Source organism: Lemur catta, chromosome 5, assembly GCF_020740605.2.
Source record: "Lemur catta isolate mLemCat1 chromosome 5, mLemCat1.pri, whole genome shotgun sequence".
In the NCBI taxonomy this organism is placed as follows: Eukaryota; Metazoa; Chordata; class Mammalia; order Primates; family Lemuridae; genus Lemur; species Lemur catta.
In genome coordinates this window covers 43,250,697-43,273,489 of record NC_059132.1, presented here as the reverse complement: position 1 = coordinate 43,273,489, position 22,793 = coordinate 43,250,697, and the positions used below count along the sequence as shown (strand labels likewise).

Sequence of the window (22,793 nt, the reverse complement as noted above, 5' to 3'; positions counted from 1 at the left end):
TTGTCCATCAGCTCCAGAAATTGGATTTTCTGCTCTTTTCTTAAAATGGCCTTCACCTGTTCTTTCTGAGCAGCATCTTCTCACCGCAGCACTGCAGAATATGCAGTCTCATTGCTTTCCCCCACCTGTCTATTCTGACTCAAAAAGAGCACAAGACATTTTAGGTTCCCTTGAAGCTTTATTAAAAGGAATTAGGAAAAAACAAGAGGAAAATAAATATGGACACAGAACTAGAGCGGAATCTCACAGTCTCATACAGAAGTTACTCCCGAAATCCAGTTTTCCTTTCAGCAGCCATTGACTCCACAATCACAATACCTGTTTTGTTCCTTCTCTACTTGTTTCTTTCCTTCCTTCTCTTCTTGCTTTATTTTTCCTCACTCCTCCCCTCTGTTTCTCCCTTCTTGTGTTGAGTGTGCACTGTGTATTTTGTTCTCTGGGCTTGATGGTGGAGTCCATATGCAGGCAGCAGTGCATCAGAGTGCTATGAAGCACAAAGAATGGAGGCCTCTCAGTGAGGCTTCAGTAAGGGCTGGTAGGAGAAGAGTCTGGGAGAAAGCGGAAGAGTTGACCGAGCAGAGTGTGGGGAAAATGGACGCCCATCAGCAGAGAGAACTGCCTCCTACAAATCACAGAGAAATCAGACAGGTCATGTCCTGGGAACCCAGCAGCTCAGCAGAGTTGGAACACAGAGTTCATTGGAGAACTGTTGGAAATTGGACTGGAATGGGAGGTGGGGTCAACTGGTTAAAGATCACACGGATCACAGAAGTGAGTGGGGATTTATCTTATAAACCATGTGTGAATGACCATATAATGACTTTTTATAACCTACAAAGTTGGCAGTTTTATACATCTAATCATTTAAGGTCCAAATCAAGTGGGTGTGGGGAGGACAGGAGGAGGAGAAGCCAGGGCTACTAGCAATTAACCAGGTGTGGAGGCACCAAGTTGGGCTGCCTGGGGCCCTAGCATGGAGTGTCCACATGACGAAGTCCTTGACTCATGTCTTCCTCCTCTTGGTGGGAAAGTCTTCATCTTAAGGGCTTTACCCACTTTAGCAGCCAAACATTATAGGTAGAAATACTTTGCAGCAAGACTCAGATGCACTGTTGTCTTTCAGTTCTTTTCTTTTCACAAAGAAAGGTTCTCCTAGGGATTTTCTTGATTTAAAAAATAGAAGCTTCTTGAAAGGAAGAATGGAATCCTTCAGTAGATGGTTGGTGATACTGATCATAATCAGACTTGCCTAATCAATCTTTATTTTTTAATTCTTCAATAATAAATGATAACAGGGATTGTGTTTCTACATGATCTTGGAGACGCAAGGTCTGTGATTTTTTAAAGTACAAAGAATATCTTAAATATTTTTGAGAAGTATCTGCCTTTTATATTAATCAGAGTTCTACAATAGACTGTATTATCTTGGGGATCTAAGAGTGCTCATCTCATGTTATCAATAGCATCCTGAGAGTCTGACTCCTACAATTAATTTAAGGAGCCAGTGGGAAGGGTGGGTCTGTTCCTGCTCCCCTCGGCTGGTGAGGCTGCCTCATCGCTGGGCTGGAAGAGTGCCTAGGACCTTCCAGCCACCACATGGGCTCAGTCATTTTTCTGCTCATGAACCAAAAAAAAAAAATCACAAATTAAACAAGTATTTGGTAGAGCTCCAGGGTTTAGAATGAAATATCTTTATCCGAGGACTAAAGAGTCTCAGGAGCAGACATTTTGTGATGCTGTTTCCCTTTCAAAGCCCTTAATCCTTTTTTACCAGTGAAGCCAGCTGTAGACTAAATGAACATTAGCGGGTCCCACGCAGGCCCAGGCAGCTCTGGCAACGAGAAAATACGGTCTCCTCTGGACTTCTCTGCAAAGGTCACTGTGTCCTGCTCTGACAAATGATGTGTGTGCAGCCAGTGGTAAGAGTGGTCCAGAACCACGATTCACAAACTGGAGACCTCATTAATTTGCAGGCACTAGGCCTGGGGAGGGGACTGGGATTGGATATTTCTAACAAGCTTCCAGGTGAGGGCACCATTGGGGGTCCGCAGACCACACTTTGAGTCCGAAGGGCCTAGACCACATTGAGAAACTAAAACTTCAGTGTTTCTAAGATGTTTCAATGGTAACGGAGACATCAAGTCAGAAAAATTGAGATGTTGAGTCAGTCCAGAATATCTGAGATGTGTGGTTCTCTTTCTTTGCACCCAGTGTCACTTAGACCCCTATATGTGGGTTACAGACTATCACAGTTTCTTACACAATTGTCCGGGTGACCCTGTTTTCGATCCTCACCAAGGCTACTCCTAAGCAAACTGGCGACGACCAGGCTTTATCTGTAGTGCTGCTCTCTCGCTCGTGTTCTGTGTGCTTTTCCCATTTCATGATGCCTGTTCTCCTTTCCCCACTCCCTCCCTCAGCCCCACTTCCCACCTTCATCCAAATCAAGTGTTCTTCAATCCTGTTCCCCAATTCCCCTGCCCCTAGGCACATTCTTTCAGGAGGGAAACCACCCAGTTCATCCAAATGTAAATAACCACAGCTTCCAGACCCTCCTGTGGCCTGGGTCCCACAGACCCACCCCCCCCAGAAGGAACCTCTATCCCCAGAGTGATCCTAAACCTGCCCTGGGGCTACCACAGTCCAAGCAGGCAGTCCTGGCCAACACCTAAGGACTGGTTTTATGAAGATGTCTGTTGCCCTGTTGGGTATTACATTGCTTTTTATAACTCAAATTATCTAAATGAAAATTTCTAATCTCAAATTTACTTGCTCATGTTCACAGAGGCAATGGATGGAGGTAGAAAACCCCTCTAAGTAAAATCTCCTAACCCCTCTAGAACATCAGCTTCTGCTGTGGCTGCAGGCAGGAGAGCCCTCTGCTTAGTCCTCATCTTTGGGCGCGTTACTTTTGTCAGACGTCAGCAAGCGGGGGGAGCAGGAACAGACGGCAGAGCTCTGTTCCCTCCCCCCTCCCCTCTCTGTATCCTCAACAGCACCCCTACGTCCTGGCTCAGTGGAAAAATACAATGATCCCTGCATCACGTGGGTTGGCTTTCTGGGGTTAAACTGCCGGGACTGAGCCACTGGGGCCCCACTAAAAACGCTGTTGCTATGGGTTGCCCAATCTGTCCATTATGTCGTTTATGAGGTAAGAAAACATTGAATTAGGATACAAGACGACTCTGGAAAGATCAGTAATGAGAAAACAGAGTCGACCTCTTTCAGCCAAGCTAGGAAGTGGCAGGGGAACGCAAGAAGCAGCTGCTCACTTTGGCAGCTGCAGTGAAGGGCAATGTCGTGGAATGTCAAAACATGGCATATTTCACTGCCACTCCTCCACTGGCCTTTAATGATTCAGGAGCAGAGCCATCTCTAACGACTTGGCGTGCTATCTGCTTTAAAGGCAAATAAAATGTCCTCATTTCATCAGCCTTTCCAGAGAAGGAGAATTTGAAAAACTGGAGAGAAAGGGATAATGGCCAAAATACGTCCTGCTCATGTACCCTTTGAATATCGGTGTGTCGCCTGGGAGGACCACGGGCACACTCCTCTCCTTTAGCTTTGCCTGGGAAACAATTTCCTACTTTGCTTTGAGAACATCCACTAAGATATTTTTAGATTCCATTTCTATCGTGATATGCAAATACTCTAAATAATGTGAATCATATTCAGGATACAACACTAAGTCAAAACAGAATTTTTACAACCAGTAGCCTTGCCTAGGACCTTCCTAATCCAACAGCGAGCAAACTTCATTATCATCAATTGTAGCACATTCACTTAAATGAACTGTGTCGTTCGTTACCAGTGTCCTCACCGCAAAAGTCATTAAAGGAGGCGTATGAAAATGTTTTCTCCCAGTTCAGCTCTGTATGCACAGCGTGAATAGAGAAGAGGATGTGATGGTCACCATGTTTGATCAAACTCAAAGTAAATCAACCAACTAGTTTTGTTAAATAAGTCAGCAAAAACACTGTAATGTGTAACTTTTACTTAATGTTCACACCAGACCCAGGTTCAACCAAAGAATCTCAGGGGCTCTTTATCGGACAGCATTTCTGTCCTTATGACACACAATATATAATGTGTTATATGCAATGGATTATGTTACACAAAATCATTGATTTTTCTCCCAAGATGCTATGGCTTTAAGACACCTGCCTTGTCAATATCAATTCTGAGGTGCATCACAAATAATTTATTTCACTTAATTATTAAAGTACTTGAGTTTTTAAATAAGTTTCCTTTTATTTTGGCCACATAAATTGCCACACATGTGTGTTAATCAGATTCAAGGTTATTCCTAATACACCATGACTCTCATTTACAATCCATCTGAATCGTTCTCTTGAGAGAGGTGGGGGAGGACAGAGAGAAAACGAGAGAGCAAGAGAGATGGGGGAGAGAGAGAGGTAGGTGATAGCATGGAAATGATTATTATGTCAAAACTATGCACAACCAAAGGTAAGCAACCACTGTAAGCGCCATCAGTAATTGCATTTAAAAGGACCACTGATCAACACCTAAGGCCACATATAGGAATAACATGCGTCTGGTGTCGGGCAGATGGGAGCGGGGAGGAAGGGATGGGTATATACATACATAATGAGTGCGATGGGCACCGGCTGGGGCATGGACACCCTTGAAGCTCCAACTCGGGTGGGGCAAGGGCAATACACGTAACCTAAATATGCTGAAATAAAAAAGAAAATAAATAAATAAATAAATAAAAGGACTCCCCTGACTATCCATTTCATTCACAGTATTCCCAGCCCGTATGTCCCAAAGGAAAGTCAGCTGTGCAGTTGTTCTTACAGCCCACGCCTGTGAGGAAGAGTCAGGCCGTGGGCTGGGGAAGTTACGTGGCCCTGCTGAGCAGACGGAAGGGAGAGAAGCCTCCCAGGAAGCCAGTTACCCACATAAGTATTGGCAGAAACTCTGCAAATCTTCCAGAACTGACCAACCTGGATGTTAATTTTAAGACTACAACCACAAAATGAAATATCTGAGTAATGTAAACAATTGGCTCCCAGTAAAACTGAATTAAAGCAGAAAAGGGCAGAACTTCTGAAATACTCCACTTTGAAGCCTTAGTGAGATCTGAGAAGTTTGGGAAGACAAAACAGAATCAGCAAAGGAACAATATGAGTACAAGAAAGAACTCTTGGGAATAAAAAATAAAATAAAAAACAGATGGTAGGATTTTTCCACCTAGAAAAATTCATAAGAGTTAGCTGGAAAACTTTTTTAAACTATACATTTTGGTAAGTTGTTGAGTTAAGAGATAATTATAGAGCTTTTTAATCTTCCTGAATCCTCCATAAAAACAAAAAAATAGGTTCACAAAACCAAAGAACCACAGATAAAAATCTACAACAAAGTGAGATGAAGTGATATTCCCAAGAACCTCCAAGACGAGCAGGTGGGGACCCATGTGGTGTCAGCAGGCCTGCAGACGTAAGCAGAGGGAGGCAACAGGGTGTCTGTCAGCCTTGAGAACAGAGGAGCCCCACAATCGCCAAGAACGTCACGTTCAGGCACACTGGCCTTCAAACATAAAGTCTTCAGAGAAGCCGTTATGGTCACACAAGAACTCAGAGAATATGTCCCCATGCATCCTTCCTGGAAAGAAAGAACAAGCCACCATCAACCAAAATGACTAGGAGACCTTGATAATAATATTGGAAGGAATACAGGCAACAGAGGAACATGCTAAATGACACCACCTGAGTCAAACAGAAAATTTCAGAAGGTGGGGAACTCTAGAGGGAAAAAAACCCTGAATTCTTCAACAAGAAGCAGGAAAAAAAGGGAGGATGAAGCTGCAGGTTAAAAAACATTTATGAGACATCAAATAATTATAATGTATAGAATTTATTTATGTCCTGAGTCAAAGGAATTTTTTAAAAATAATTTAAAGATAATTGGGGAAATGAGAATGCCAGATATGTAATGATATTAAGGGACTGTTGCTAGTATTATTTCAGCATGATAATGCTATTGTAGTTATGCTTTTTAAGCAAGAGTCCATATCTTTTAGAAACGTCTACTGAAATGTGTATGATATCTGGTAATTGGTTCAAAATAGCCCAGAGTTGGTGGAGAACATGCAAGGGGTACAGATGGCATGGGATTGGCAGCCACGTGACGGATGTTGGGCTGGGTGACAGGGATTTATTGTATGTTCCTTTAATTCTGAGTGGGTTTGGAATTTTCTATAATAAAAGCTAAAACAAAAATAGATACATTTATAAAATCAGTAGCAAACTTTATTCCACAAATAATCCATGTGATAATATAATGACAAGAGGGAGGCACCATTCTTAATAGCAACAAAAAATACATAAAATATCTAGAAATTGACCTCAGAAATATAAAAGATATAAAGGGGGAAAAATGAAATTACAAAATTTGACTGAAATACATAAAACAGATTAACCAATAAGGAGACATTTGATGTTCCAAATGGAAAGCCAACATTTGAAGATGTCATTTATTTACAAGTTTCTTTATACATTTAATGCAATGCCCATCAACATTTTAACAAGATATTTTTGAACTTGATTGATTAGTCAGAAAGTTTGCCCATAAAATGAAAGACAAAAAAATAATAAAGAAATTTTTGTGGCCAGGCGCGGTGGCTCACACCTATAATCCTAGCCCTCTGGGAGGCCGAGGCGGGTGGATCGCTCGAGGTCAGGAGTTTGAGACCAGTCTGAGTGAGACCCCATCTCTACTAAAAATAGAAATAAATTATCTGGACAACTAAAAATATATATAGAAAAAATTAGCCGGTCATGGTGGTGCATGCCTGTAGTCCCAGCTACTCGGGAGGCTGAGGCAGGAGGATTGCTTAAGCCCAGGAGTTTGAGGTTGCTGTGAGCTAGGCTGACGCCACGGCACTCACTCTAGCCCGGGCAACAAAGTGAGACTCAGTCTCAAAAAAAAAAAAAAAAAAAAAAAAAGAAATTTTTGAAAAGCATTAAGAAGAGAGAGTATTTGCCTTACCAGTTAACAAAATACATTACAATGCTGGGAAAATTAAAATAATACAGAACTGTTCTGGCCCAGACAACTTAATCAGTGAAACAGAATAAAGACTTCTGGAGACAGCCATGGGTGTTTATAAGAATTTATTATAGGGCAAAGTGACATTTCTAATCAATGGAGAAAAGATGGATTATTCAATAAGCACTGTTGCGACAACTGGATCTCCATTTAAAAAAGAAAAAATGCTAGATTCGAACCTCACAGAAATACTTTCCAGACTGATTAAGTATATAAATGTAAAAATTAAAATCATCCAAATATAAGAAATATGAGAAAATATTTTTATAATTTTAAAAGTTGGAGAGCTTTCTTATTGAGGCACTCTACAGTTTTAAAAAGAGTGCTAAAGCGCACAACATGCTGATATGGAAAGCACTCCAAAATATACTATTAAATGAAAAAAAAGGTACAGAATATATGCATAATTTCCTAATTTTTGTGTATATAAAAGGAGGAAAAATAGACATCTATATTTGTATTTGTTTCTATACACAAAAATAAACTCTGAAAAAATACATAAGGCACTAATAATTGTAGTACCTGTCATGGTTGGCTGGGGGCACAGAAACTGGCTGGATGGGTGCATGGGTAGAAAAGAGATTTTCACTCTACCACTTTGTTGTTGTTTTTTTATTATTTTTTAATTTTGTGAGTGTATTTCTCATATAAAAAGTTGGAGAAATAAATTCAATTTTAAAAATTAAAATATTTTCACTATAACAGACACTATAAACAAATTGAATTGACAAATCAGAGTAGAGGGAAATGTTTGTCACCTGAATGAAAGAGTTAAACTCCTTAATATGCGTAAGTAAAGCTCTTTAAATTAAAGAAAGGGAAACAAATAAAACACTTGGATAGAAAAGCAAACAAAATACAAAAGTAAATAATTTACTCCCTGCCCCCCACAAAAGCAACCCCAAAAAGCAACCCAAAATAGTCAAAGCCTTAGAGAAATTCAAAGTCAAATAACAGATATTTTTGCCTTTCAAATCAGCAGGATTGGTAATACCTAATGTTGGTGAGATACAAGGGAAACAAACCTGCACGAGAGCAGGCTTCTGAGAGTTGAAAGATGACATGCGGCGGCAGCAGGCACATGAAACATGCTCTTTATTGTCGAGGGGATGCGGCGGTGGCCAGAACATGGTGAGCACTTATATATGGCTCAAAACAATAGCGACAGCATGCCATGGGAAAGCGTGCTCACATGAGTTCACATAGGAGATAACACTTTGGTTACATAAGTGTGCTGACTCATGCCTCCCTGGAAGGCCGGCAGAAGACACGTAGCAATCATTTCAGTTTGGCCTAAGAAACCTATTGCCTATACAAATGAATGTCCCTTACAGCACTGCCTTAGCCTCCATCACCAATTTACATCTGATACACCACTCGTCTGTACTCCAGGCTGGCTTGTATTCACGCAGACATTGCACAGGTGTTGCTAATTCAACAGAGACAAAATGAACTTATGATGTTACTGCTTCCCCCAACACGATCCTCCAATGTTCCCTCACTCTGCAGACAAATCTGCTTTTAGCCAATCATGCCTGCCAGAAACCTCCAAGTAATTCTCCACACCTTTCTCTTCCTAAAACCCATGACTAATCAATAGGTGGTTTCTATTCTACTCCATCTATTCCATCCACTTCTCTCCACCTCCACCACCACCTCCCTGGTCTAAACCACCATCATCTCTACAACAGAAATGGCAATAGCAATAGCCTGATATTGTTTCCCAGACTTGTTCTTGACCCCTTTCAATTCATTCTTCACACTGCATCCATGATAGTCTTTTTGAATGCAAATGTGGTCATGTCACTCCTCTGATTAAAGTCCTCCAATGGCTTCCCATTGCTCTTACAGTGAGTCTAGACTCATCACTGGGCCCTACACTAGTTGGTCCCTACCTGTCTTAGTGTCTTCCTGTGAAACTACTCTGTTTGGCAATGGTTAAAGGACTGTAGTATATCTGTATGTACAGACATGGAGAGTTATCCATGCTGTATTGTTAAGCTTTAAAAATAGGTTACAGAGCTTGAGGACTTCTGGTTCCAAGAGGCAGTTTAGAGGCAAGCTGGCTTCACTCTCCCCACATAAAACCAAAACAAATGCAATGGTGAGATTTTCACCAGCAACAACCCAGAGTTCAAGTATGGGGATGAGATAGTTCCTGGGGCCACAGAGAAGTAGAAAAACTGTGAGCAGATGAGAGAAGAATCAGATTTCCACATCCATGATGCCCTTCCCCTCCACTCTGCCTGGCACCAAGCATGCAGAATATCCCCTCCCCCCAACTCATGGTTTCTACACTGGAAAAAGTGAAATTGAGATGGTCGACCAGCCTCCCCACCTTCTTGGGTTCTCTAGAAGGAGAACTGTCTGTGCCTTAACCCACAGGAAGCATCATGACTGCCTGAAAGGAGAATTATCCCTGAGGACAGGCAGAGGCAAAGAGGGGAGGTGGGACTACCATCCCCAGCCTTGGAAACTCTTCTCTGTAACTCAAACAAAGGAGACACCAAATCAGAGTGGCTGTTCAATAGCACCACACTGTAGGAGGTTCATTCCACAGGTTCCCTGGGCATGAACACCTAACCAACCTTCCCACACTGCCAGGATAATGCCCTTGGGATCTCCCCCATTCAGGACAGGCAGTGCTCTGACCATTTACTACACCTGAAGTGAACCTGGGCTTAAGTCATCACCTAAAGCTGAAAAGGAGGCAATGACCTAGTGGTAAAGATTTACTAAGCAAATTTATTCAATAAAAACCAAAACAAGCTGGATGGAGATAACTGAAATAAATAACTAATCCTTCAATGCAAAGACATCAACGTATGCTCACAAGAAACAACAGCAAACATGGAACCGTGGCCTCCACAAAAGGACAAAGCAAAAATCCAATGACTCACCCTAAGGAGACAGTGATTTATGAACTCTCTGACTAAGAATTCAAAATAGCAGTTTTAAGGAAACTCAGTGATCACCAAGATAACACAGAAAAGCAATTTAAAATTTTTCAGAGAAATTAAACAAAGAGATTGAAATAATAAAAAAAAACCCAAATCTTAGAACCTAGAAATACATTTGCTGAACTGAAAAACTCTTTAGAGGCTCTCAACAGCAGAATAAATGAAGCAGAGGAAAGAATCAGTGAGTTCAAAGACCAGCTATTTGAAAATATACAATTAGAAGAGAAAAAAGAAAAAAGAATGAAAAGGTATGAAGAGCACCTACAAGATACAGAAAATTTCCTCAAAAGACCAAATCTAAGAATTACTGGTGTTCAAGAGGGAGCTCAGCAACAGCAAAGGTTAGAAAGCTTATTCAAAGAAGTAATAACAGAAAAGTTTCCAAAACTTGAGAAAGATATAAATATCCAGTTACAGGAAAGTCTAAGAGCACCAAACAGATTCAATCCAATAAGACCACCCCAAGGCATATAATCAGACTCTCAAAGGTCAAGGACAGAGAGAAAATCCTAAAAGAAGCAAGAGAAAAGAAGCAAATGACATATAAAGGAGCCCTAATTGGTCTGGCAACAGACTTCTCAATGGAAACCATACAGGTCAGGAGGGAGTGTAATGACATTTTCAAAGTACTCAAAGAAAAAAATGCCATTCAAGAATATTTCATCCAGAAAAATTACCATTCAGATATGAAAGACAAAGTCTTTCTCAGACAAACAAAAGCTGAGAGAATTCACCACCACCAGACCCATCTTGCAAGAAATGCTAAAGGGAGTTCTTCAATCTGAAAGAAAAAAAAATTAACATCCAAAAGATAACTTTTCAAGGTATAAAACACACTGGTAAAATTAAGTACATGGACAAATCCAGAATACTCTATTACTATATTTGTGGTGTGCAATCCATTCATAACTCCAGTATGCAGCCCAAAAGACAAATCTATTGAAGACAATAATAGCTACAGGAACCTGTTAAGAGATAGGTAATATAAAAACATGTAAATTTAGAAAACTAAAAGTCAAAATGTGGGGGGACGCAGTGAGAGTGTAGAATTTTTGTGTGGTTTTTTTTTTTGGTTTTTGTTTTATTTTTTTATTTGTAATGTAAGATAAGTGGTCCTTTCTTTAAAAATAACTTGTTATAGCTATAAGATGTTTTTTGTAAGCTTCATGGTAACCACAGTGCAAAAACCTATAACAGATTCACTAAAAATCAAAAGCAACAAATTAAAATATACTATCAGAGATAATCACTTAACCACAAAAGCAGACAGGAAAAAAGGATAAAAGGAAGAGAAGAGTCTCAAAACAAACAGAAAACAAGTAACAAAATGGCAGTAGTAAGTCCTTACTTAGCAATAATAACACTGAATGTAAATGGTCTCAATTTTCCAATTAAAAGGCATAGAGTGGCTGAATAGATAAAGAAACAAGACCCAAATATATGCTGCCTTCAAGAAACCCACTTTCCCTGTAAAGACACAGACTAAAAGTTGCAGGAATGGAAAAAGATATTCCATGTAACTGGAAACCAAAATAGAGGAGGAACAGCTATGCTAATATCAGATAAAATAGACTACAAATCAAAGACTATAAAGAAAAAGACAGAAGGTCACTATATAATGATAAAGGGGTCACTTTAGCAAGAGGGTATAACAATTATAAATATCTATGCACCCAACATCAGAGCCCCCAAGCACATAAAGCAAACATCAATAGACCTTAAGAGAGAGATAGACTGCAATACAATAATAGTAGGAGACTTTAACAACCCACTGTCAGTAATGGACAGATCATTCAGACAGAAAAGCAAACAAAGAAACAGTGAAATTAAACTATACACTAGATCTAATAGGCCTAACTGACATTTACAGAACATTTCACCCAACTGCTACAGAATACATTCTTTTCATCAGCACCTGGAGCATTCTCCAGAATAGAACATATCTTAGGCCATAAAACAAGTCTGAACAAATTTTAAAAAACAGAAATCTTGTCAAGTATCTTTTCTGACTACAATGGAATAAAACAAGAAATCAATAAGAAGAGTAACATAAACACATGGAAATTAAACAACATGCTCCTGAACAACCAATGGGTTAATGGAGAAATTAAGAAGTAAATTTAAAAATTCCTTGAAACAAATGAAAATGGAAATAAAACATACCAAAATTTATGGGAGATAGCAAAAGCAATACTAAGAGGCAAGTTTATATCAATAAATACCTATATCAAAAAAGTAGAGAGACTTGAGATAAACAGCCTAATGATGAACCTCAAGAAACTAGGAAAGCAAGAACAAACCAAACCCAAAATTAGTAGAAGGAAAGGAATAATAAAGATCAGAGGAGAAATAAATGAAATTGAGACTAAAAAAATACATAAGGTCAAAGAAACAAAAAGTTGGTTTTTTGAAAAGATAAAATCAACAAACTCTTCGCCAGACTAAGAAAATTAAGGAGGGACCCAAATAAATAAAATCAGAAACAAAAAAGGGAGACAACAAATGAGACCTTTGAAACACAAAGCATCATTAGAGACATGAACAACTATATGTCAACAAATTGGAAAACCTAGAAGAAATGGATAAATTCCTGAACACATACAACCATCAAGATAAAACCATGAAGAAACAGAAAACCTCAACAAACCTTTAACAAGTAATGAGAGAGAAGCCAAATCCAATCAATGAAAAGCCCAGGATGGACTTTTGGACTCACTGCTGGACTCACTGCTGAATTCTACTAAACACTTAATGAACTAATGCTAATCCTACTCAAATATTCAAACCCTTCAAAAAAATTTAGGAGGAAGGAATACTTCCAAACTCATTCTACAAGGCCAGCATTAGCTTGGTAACAAAACCAGACGAGGACACAACATAAAAAGAAAACAGCAGGCCAACATCACTGATGAACATAGATGCAAAAATCCTCAACAAAATACTATCAAACCAAATTCAACAACACATTAAGAAGATTATTCACCGTGATCAAGTGGGAGTCATCCCACGGATGCAAGAATGGCTCAACATGTGCAAATCAATAAATATGACACATCACATTAACAGAGTCAAGAATAAAAACCATATGATTGTTTCAATAGATACTGAGAAAGCATTTGATAAAATTCAACATCCCTTTATGATAAAAAAAAAAACCCTCATCAAAATGTGTATAGAAGGAACATACCTCAAAATAATAAAGGTCATAAATGACAAATCCATGGCTAACATACCAAATAGGGAAAAAGTGAAGGCCTTTCATCTAAGGCCTGAACTCTGACAAGGATGCCCACCTTCACCACTATTACTCAGGGTAACACTGGAAGTCTTGGCCAGAGCAATTAGGCAAGAGAAAGAAATAAAGGGCATCCAAATTGGAAAATAATTTGTCAAATTAACAATGTTTGCAGACAACATGGTCTTATACCTAAAAAATACCTAAAGACTCCACCAAAAAGCTGTTAGAACTGACAAACAAACTCAGTAAACCTGTAGGATACAAATCAACATACAAAAATCAGTAGCATTTACATATGCCAACAGTGGACAATCTAAAAAGAATCAAGAAAGCAATCCTGCTTATAATAGGTCCAAAAAATATAAAATACCTAGGAATCAATCTAATCAAAGAAGTGAAAGACCTGTACAAGGAAAAATATAAAACTCTGATGAAAGAAACTGAAGAGAACACAAAAAAATGGAAAAATATTCCATGTTGATAGATTGGAAGAATTAATATTGTTAAAATGACAATACTACCCAAGGCAGTATACAGATTCAATATAATCCAATACGATCTTTATAAAAATACCAATGACATTCTTCACAGAAATGGGAAAAAAATCCTAAAATTTATATGAAACCACAAAAGACCCCAAACAGCAAATAAATCCTTAGCGAAAAGAACAAAGCTGAAGGAGGCATCATATTATTTGACTTCAAAATGTACTACAAACCTATAGTAACCAAAACAGCATGGTACTGGCAGAAAAATGGACACATAGGCCAATGGAACAGAATAGAGGACCCAGATATCAATCCACACATTTATAACCAACTCATCTTCAACAAAGTTGCCAAGAACGTACAATGGGGAAAGGACAGTATTTTTATTAAATGATTCTGAGAAAAAAAATGAAACTAGACTCCTCTCTCACACCATATGCAAAAATCAAATCAAAATGGATTAAAGATTTAAGTTAAATGTGAGACATGAAACTATGAAACTACTAGAAGACAACATTGGAAAATGCTCCAGGAAATTGGTCTGGGCAAAGATTTTTTGTGTAAGACCTCAAAAGCACAGATAACCAAAGCAAAATTAGACAATTGGGATTACATCAAGCTGAAAATCTTCTGCACAGCAAAGAAAACAATCAACCAAGCTAATAGATAACCCACAGAATGAGAAAAAAGATTAGCAAACTATGCATCTGACAAGGGATTAAAAACCAGAATCTATTTGAATCAGAGTTCAAATAACTCAATAACAAAAAAATCCAATTAAAAAAGGGCAAAATATCTGAACAGATATTTCTCAAAAGAAGACATACAAATGGCCAATAGGTATATGAAAAGATACTCAACATCATTAATCATCAGAGAAATGCAAATCAAAACTACAATTCAAATTTAAAATGGCTTATATCAAAAAGACAGAAAATACCACATGCTGGCAAGGATATAAAGGAGAACCATTGTACACTGTTGGTGAGAATATAAATTAGTACAGTCACTGTGGAGAACAGTATGGAGGTCTCTCAAAAAAATAAAAATAGAACTACCATATGATTCAGCAATTCCACTACTGGATATATATCTAAAAGAAAAGAAATCAATATATCAAAGAGATATCTGCACTCCCATGTTATTGCAGCACTATTCACTATAGCTAAAATATGGAATCAGCCTAAGTGCCCATCAGTGGATAAAGAAAATGTGGCATATACACAATGGCTTACTGTTCAGCCATAAAAAAGAATGAAATCCTGTCATTTGCAGCAACATGGCTGGAACTGGAGGCCATTACATCAAGTGAAATAAGCCAAGTACAGAAAAACAAATATCACACGCTCTCACTTACAGGTGGGAGCTAAAAAAGTGGATCTTAGGAAGATAGAGAGTAGATTGGTGATTATCTGAGGCTGGAAGGAGAGAGGAGGAGGCTGGATGAAGGGAAAAAAATATATATAAATGTATTTATTACCACTGAACTGTACACTTAAAAATGGTAAAGATGGTAAATTATATATGTACATTTTCTCTAAAATTAATTTAAAAACTAGGTTATAGGATGTTCTCATTTATTTAAAAAAGTACATATTTATCTGCTTTGTCAAAGATTAGATGGCTATATGAGGATGGTTTTATATTTGGATTTTCTGTTCTGTTCCACTGGTCTGTCCCTGCACTTGTGCCAATACCAGGCAGTTTTAAGAACCACAGCCTTGTAGTATAGTTTGAAGTCTGGCAAATTAATACCTCCCATTTTGTTTTTATTGATTAAAATTGCTTTTGCTATATGGGGTCTTCTCTGATTCCATACAAAGTGTATAATTATTGTTTCTAAATCTGTGAAAAATGATGTTGGTAATTTAATAGGGATTGAATTGAATCTGTAGATCACTTTGGGTAGCATAGACATTTTAACAATGTTGATTCTTCCGATCCACGAGCATGGTATGGTTTTCCACCTATTTACATGCTCTGCTATTTCCTTCCTCAGTGTTTCATAGTTCTCCCTATAGAGGTCCTTTACCTCTTTAGTTAAATATATTCCTAGATATTTTATTTTCTTTGTTGCTATTTTGAAGGGTATTGAGTCTTTAATTTGGTTCTCCGATTGACTGTTATTGGCATATATGAATGCCTCTGATTTGTGTGTATTGATTTTGTAACCTGAGACTTTACTGAATTCATTAATCAATTCCAGGAGTCTCTTGGTTGAATCCTTGGGGTTTTCCAGATATAACATCATATCATCAGTGAAGAGTGAGAGTTTGATCTCTTCTTTCCCTATTTGGACTCCCTTGATTCTGCTCTCTTGCCTGATAGCTCTTGCAAGGACTTCCAATACTATGTTGAAAAGTAATGGGGACAGTGGGCAGCCTTGTCTGGTTCCAGTTCTGAGTGGGAAAGCTTTCAGTTTTTCCCCATTTAGTATGATGTTGGCTGTGGGTTTATCATATATGGCTTGTATCATTTTTAGGTAGGTCCCATCTATGCCTATTTTGTTAAGCACTCTGGGGACAAGAATCCCTATTCAATAAATGGTGCTGGGAAAACTGGATAGCCACATGTAGAAGACTGAAACAGGACCCACACCTTTCACCTCTCACAAAAATCAAATCACGGTGGATAACAGACTTAAACCTTAGATGGGAAACTATTGGAATTCTAGAAGAAAATGTAGGAAAGACTCTTACAGACATTGGTCTAGGCAAAGAATTTGTGAAGACGACTGCTAAGGCAATCATAGCAACAACAAAAATAAATAAATGGGACCTTATTAAATTAAAAAGCTTCTGCACAGCCAAAGAAACAGTCATGAAAATAAACAGACAACCTACAGAACGGGAAAAAATTTTCACATACTACACATCAGATAAAGGACTGATAACAAGAATCTATTTAGAACTCAGGAAAATCAGTAAGAAAAAATCAAACAACCCTATCAAAAAGTGGACAAACGACATGAATGGAAAGTTTTCAAAAGAAGATATAAAAATGGCTAACAAACATATGAAAAAATGCTCAACATCCCTAATCATCAGGGAAATGCAAATCAAAACCACAATGAGATATCACTTAACTCCAGTGAGAATGGCCTTTGTCAAAAAGTCCCAAAACAACACATGTTGGTGTGGATGTGGAGAGACAGGAATACTCATACACTGCTGATGGGACTGCAAACTAGTGCAACCCCTGTGGAAAGCATTATGGAGATACCTTAAACAGATTCAAGTAGACCTACCTTTCGATCCAGCAGTCCCATTATTGGGCATCTACCCAAAGGAAAAAAAGTCATTCTATGACAAAGACACCTGTACCCGAATGTTTATAGCAGCACAATTCACAATTGCAAAGATGTGGAAACAACCCAAATGCCCATCAATTCACGAATGGATTAGTAAATTGTGGTATATGTATACCATGGAGTATTACTCAGCCATAAGAAATAATGGTGATGCGACATCTCTTTGGTTCTCCTGGAGAGAGTTGGAACCCATTATATTAAGTGAAGTATCCAAAGAATGGAAAAACAAGCATCACATGTACTCACCAGAAAATTGGTTTCCCTGATCATCACCTAAATGCACATTTGGGAATGATACCAATTGGATATCAGACTGAGGCGGAGGGTGGGGGGAGGGGATGGGTGTATGCCTACATGATGAATGTGTTGCGCACCATCTGGGGAATGGTCATGCTTGAAGGTGCTGACACGGGGAGGTGGGGGGTGGGGGGAGGGGATGGGTGTATACCTACATGATGAGTACAATGTGCACTGTCTGGGGAATGGACACACTTGAAGCTCTGACGCAGGGGGATGGGGGGGACATGGGCAATATACATAACCTGAACTTTTGTACCCCCATAACAAGCTGAAATTATAAAAAAAAGAAAAAAAATACATATTTAAAAATTTGTATATATGTATATATACATAAATATATATATGGAATGAGAGTCCCCAGTGCTAATAGTGTTTTATTTGTAGACTGTGGTTATGTAGGGGAGAAGTCAACTTTCTACATTATACACTTTGTCTTTAGGTTATATAATACACATGTAATACTTCTTATAACAAAAACAATTCTATTTAAAAATTTCTTTGGGAATTATGCATTTTTTAGTGCTTTTGAGCTGTGATTTTATAGTTAATTCTGTTTGAATTTTTAGTTGGCCTCAGGAAGAATGCGCCAGTAGGTAAGGAACACGATTGATAGGTACATCCATAGCTTCAGTGCACAGGAGTAAGAAGGATGCTACAAAAGTGCTGCTTAGCACATCCCAACTGTTATTTCAAAATCAAAGGTGGACAAAATGATTATGCAAATGAAATCAGCAATATTATTCATAGTGATAAGAGTATGCTGAAAATTGATAAATCTGCAGGTTGCAATTTTTGCATGAAGTATTATGCATTCATTCTTTAACAGCACATACTTTCTAGCTTGTTAATTTTACTTACAGAGTGACAGTCTAGAAGCATCAAGTCTCTTTTTATGAGTTCAATCATTTTTTTCGAAATTGGATAAGCTCTATTTTCTTTGTAAAAGAACAAGTTTTGAGATCTCCAAAGGCTGATTCTTTACTCATATGTTTATAAAATATGTTTTACGAATACCATAAAAATTGTAATGTTACTTGCTTTACTTCCCTGCAACATTTTGTGGAGATTCATCAAAATTCAGAAATATGTATGGCAATGTGTGGTGCATGTGAACATCAACCCTCATGTGTACAGAAGCAGGAGAGAGGGAAAAGCTGAGAACATCTGCTGGTTTAACCAACAGAGGTCAGAGCCCACGTTTGGCACCCCACGCAGCCTTAGTGCCCGCTCCATTGCTGAGTTCTGTGAAGCTGAAATTCTCCAGCTCTTTCTCTCCATCAGAGCACAGTTGTACTGCCAATGTTGCTAGACCAAAGCACTTACTTTAAAGGTCCTCAAATAAAAGACACATGAGATAACTACAGAGCGAAAGAAGGGTCGTGACCCTGACCTGACCTTAGTCAGGAATCTGTTCATGGAGCATGCTCCCTACAGATATTGCAGAAAATGCTCCACGGTTGTTTCACGCTCCAATCTGATACCACTTGTCACCTGTCTGAATACCCACAGTGATGACAATTATTGTTCTGATGGGAAATTACCATAAATATTAAGTAATGTGACTCAAGAGTTTAGGAAGGGCACAATGTCATTTTTAAAAATCACTGCCTGACAGTACAAAAATAAGCTCATGAAATAAACTTAACACATTAAGCATTGTTTTCTCACAGCTGTATCTCTTCTCAGCTAACATTCCATTCCTTCTGAAAATGTCACGGGCAATTGTTTTGTTGCTAACATAATCTATTTGCCGTCTTCGCCAGCTGCTTATGACTCCTGAGAGAGAATGGCACGGGAGAATATATTTTGTTTTGTTTTTTATTTCTGTGTTTGTTGTTTTTCAAAAATGAGGCCATTTCAAGCAGTGATGCTGAGGGATTCTGTTTGTTTGGGGATTACTTATTTATCGGTGGCTCTTTTATACTTTCTCTTAGTTCCCCCTCGACACACGAGTTTTATGTGTGAGGAACAGCCAGTCCTCTGTGGGTCCATGGGCTCCAAACAGCAGCACCTGATGACAGACACAGTGAGGGACCTCCACGTTCAGGATTCGATCTACACGCAGAACCATACTAAACTTTCTTTTCTCTCCTTCAGTCTTCACTGCCTTGCCTGGCTCAGCAACTCTTTTAATGGTCTCTGAACACTTGAAAATATTTCGGTCATTGCTATGGGCCGGGAACAAGCTGAGGTGGCACCCGAGAGTCACAGTCTCATAATCTTGTATTCGGGGGGCACCACGCCTCACAGCTCAGCCCCCACCCCACAGCAGTGCTCTGCACCCATGTCTGGGTCACATGTGACCCAGCCAGCTTGAGTCCCCACATCCTCCAGATGGCCTGTTTTGGCATCCATACGAAGCCACTTTAAGATATCCAGCCCCTCACAGACAGACTGATAAAAATCCAAACTCTGAACCTCTTCCCCATTTCCTTACCTCTAAAATACACTAGGCTCCCCCTGGAACTCAAAGGGAGGGAAAATCTAAAGTCAACAGTCCCCAGTCCCCAGATGTGTTCATAACAGGACCCAAACACACACCTCTCCCTCTACCCCAGGCTACCTCCAGCTGCGTGCTGACCACTCGGACTCTTACCAGCCCCAGGGTTGCTGCAGGAGATCCTAGAATATCTGGAACCAGCCCGGAGTACAGGGGTGTGGGCGAGGATACCAGTCATCGCAACGCACCTCCCCGCTCATCTCCTGGGCCGTGGCAGTACAGAATGACGCGTCTCCTTAAACTGCAGAGGATGAGAGAAAACACCCGTTTCACATCCCTCCTCCCTGTGCTGTCCACCCTGGCTCGTCCACATGCCAGCCAGCATAGCACAAGCAGCAAGAGCCACTTGGAGCCTTTCCATCTCAAGGGCACGGGGACAGGAACTATTACGCAATTTTTACAAAGTGTAGTTTTGGCCACTCCATTTCCCCTTCCTCAGTTTTCCCATCTGAGAAATAGAACAGGGAATTAGAATAAATGGTCTTTAATAGCTTCCCAGCACCAACGATACAACAGGATACGAGTGGTGATACCACGTGTGCAAGGGTCCATTTCTGGAAACCTACCAGACACTGTGCAGACTGAGCACCTCAACGCCGTTTTAGGCATTGAATCCAAGCTCTCTGTTGTAATGCTCTGATACAAGTGAACAACATTATTAGAATTTTTTTGCTACATATCTCTAATGCTGTGTTAACAGATGTTCATAATTTCCAACTTGAAGCACTGCAAAATTTTGTCAGATATTGTCAGAGAGAAAAATGTATTCAGTGTAGTTTTGATAGACTTGAATACAGTCTTTGGAACATTGGTTCTGTCATCTCTCCCTTATCAGAACACTATAGTCAACCATTCTGGAAAACAGTTTACCACAAATAAGTTAAGCTACACTTCTGTCAGTGATACAGTTAGAACATTCTGGCACTCTGGCTTGATGTTTTTCAGACTACCTTTTGTTTATATTCTTTTCCTTAGTCAAATGTCAAGAATTATTAAATATTCATAAGAAACTTATTTTGATCCTTTGCCATAAACCGCTAAGTCTTATAACACTCACATGTGAAATACTGAAATATAACCCATCTTTTCCAAATGTGAAGAAAGCACAAAAAAGTGGGGATACGTGCCGGAGGTTACCATGGGTCTGAAGACTCAGGTAGGATGGGGCCCTTATAAGAAAAACTCTGTAGGAAGGCCTTCATTTGGCCCCATATGTGTGCATTGATTAAAGGCTGAGACATACGGCGCCAATATTGACAGCTTCAAGATTGGTCAGATCCAAAATACTATATATCTGATTTAGTTTTAGCGTAACTATGGCCCCGAAGAAGCCAGGCTTTTGCATTCCCATATCAGTCAGTCGTTGGCTACAGATTACCTGGCTTGGAGTGTCGGTATAACCTCCTACTGTTGGTGAAAAAGAGGCTCCTGTTAATGGAGGGGAAATCTCCAAAAAGCTACAGCTGTGCCATCCAGCAGACCGCACTCCAGCCTGGCGGCTATGCATCGGAGGCAGCAGCCCAGGAAGGTGAGCTGGGCAGGCACCAGCAGCATCTACTGCTCCACAGCTGTAGCCTGAGCCTGCCTCTGGAGCTAGGGGAATAGGGGGACAGGTTTCCCCCGAGCCAAAGCCAACATGTGCTCAGGACGATGAGAGATCCTGAACACCTCATAATTTGGAATTTTCAGAGGATATTTTTTGAGTGTAGGAAGAGAGTAACAATAAATTGCCACCCTTGGAAGCTGTCAAATTTATCCATTGGTTTATTGATTCAGAAAATATGTACTGAATGTCTAATATTTGGTAGTCTAGACTTTGGAGCTGTATGGATGAATAAGCCTTGTGCCTGCCCTTAAGTTGCTCATCATGTAGTGATGAGGACAGGCATCTGAACAGATGGTGACAGTTGAATTATGGCATGTGTAATGGTAGAGATACAGGAACACCTGCAAAGAAGACTGTTGCTTTATTTTGAGTTACTCTGTATACGTACTTATCTCATTTCCTTGCCACAATGACCCTATCAGATGAGCTCTATAACCTCCCATTTGCATATGAGACAAATGAGGCCCAGGAAGATTCGGTAACTTGCCTGAGGTCACACAGCTAGTAAGTGACAGGTCCAATTTTCTAACTCATGACTAATTCCCAAGCCCATGCTTCAGACTACACATGTGCCATGGCATATTAATCTGGGAAGGCAGAGAGAAGAAACAGAGAAAGAACTATTTCTAATTATTTAACCTCTAAATTCCAAATCAGGGGGGTTAACTGGGAAGAGAAAATGGGATGATTTCTAGGATTGATTGAGTACAGCAAATATCATGCTGTTTTTGCATTCTAAGCAATTGGTGTATTTTGTGAGCAGTCTCATGAATTGTTACACTATGGTTTTGAAGAAGTAGAAAAATAAAGTCATGTGCCAACCTGATATGTCTTATCTGCTGAAGCAAGGTAAAACACTTATGTACATTTTTTCTCTAAATAAGGGATATATATTATCTCTGTGGCTATCAAAGTGTCTGTGAGTGCAGAGTTGTTCATTATTTATATAGCAATGTAAATGCATGTGGCAATTTACTATACATAGCACCTGCTGAACAAACAACTCCCGCCCCCAAAGAGCGGAGAAGAGTACAATATAGAATGAAACAATGCAGGAAAACCATAATCTAGACAAATAGAAAGTAGTTTGTGGTCCTTATGGCCAGAAAGCTTCATAGAACAGATATCATTCTGTGTTTAAAGCATTCCATGATGAGACTCTGTACATGGTATTTGTAAAATATGGATTCACCTAATCAGATCTATCATTTTTATGTGCTTCAGGAAACCAATGAAACCATGTTTTGAAATCATCTCTTTGGGAATCAAAGCTGAAAAAAAGGGCAGTGGTTTCGGAAAGGGAGTTGAAGAGTGCATAGA

The 22,793-nt window shown here is 39.3% G+C and overlaps 1 long non-coding RNA gene across 1 annotated transcript in view; it reads right to left on the bottom strand.

Moving 5' to 3' along the window:
- LOC123638201 overlaps positions 1–19,993 on the bottom strand; it is an 83,175-nt gene extending 63,182 nt beyond the window's left edge. Inside the window, exon 1 of the long non-coding RNA XR_006735225.1 lies at positions 19,964–19,993. This is a non-coding gene — a long non-coding RNA (uncharacterized LOC123638201). The remainder of the gene's footprint in view (positions 1–19,963) is intronic.
- Between the last annotated feature and the right edge of the window lie 2,800 nt (positions 19,994–22,793).